Below are 510 nucleotides of genomic sequence, written 5' to 3'. Positions count from 1 at the left end.
CCACCAGCCCTCTCTGCTCAGTGCCCATACCCTGGACGCTATCAGTACACCATCAGTGTTAATCTTTCTCCCGCTTTCCTATGAACCCTTCAGGAAGTGGGTACCCGCATTCTCTTTGTTTCTCTCACCTCCATCTCCCTCCTCTTCGCAATTCTTCCTTCACTTCTGTCTCACTTATTTTTCTTTTCCATATGATCGTCAGTTTGTGTTGCACACACACGCATATAATTCCTTATGATTTCTGTATGTGATCTTATTTATTTCTTCATTCGTTTGATTACATTTAATGTGTATCTATCTTAGCACGTCGTAATTATAACATCTATCGTGTATTTTGCTTATATACTTTGCCAAGTCAGGTTAGGTGAAAGATAGGATCTTGTAGCGTGACCAAAGTATCCGGCCCTCACTCTTGCTAAAAAGACAAATATTTCCAGTTTCCCCTCACGATTGTAATGGTCGAAGTCACGTGTTAAATTCTATGTCACGAAAGCTAAGAGCCAGCCCTTC

General features: G+C 41.4%; 1 protein-coding gene across 2 annotated transcripts in view; it reads left to right on the top strand.

The window, feature by feature from the left end:
* LOC119585611 (homeobox protein prospero-like) overlaps positions 1-510 on the top strand; it is a gene marked incomplete at its 5' end in the record, with an annotated part of 25,587 nt that overhangs the window by 3,573 nt on the left and 21,504 nt on the right.

Source organism: Penaeus monodon, chromosome 20 (genome assembly GCF_015228065.2).
Source record: "Penaeus monodon isolate SGIC_2016 chromosome 20, NSTDA_Pmon_1, whole genome shotgun sequence".
Lineage (NCBI taxonomy): Eukaryota > Metazoa > Arthropoda > Malacostraca > Decapoda > Penaeidae > Penaeus > Penaeus monodon.
The sequence above is the reverse complement of the archived record's forward strand: the minus strand, read 5'-3'. Positions and strand labels throughout refer to the sequence as shown.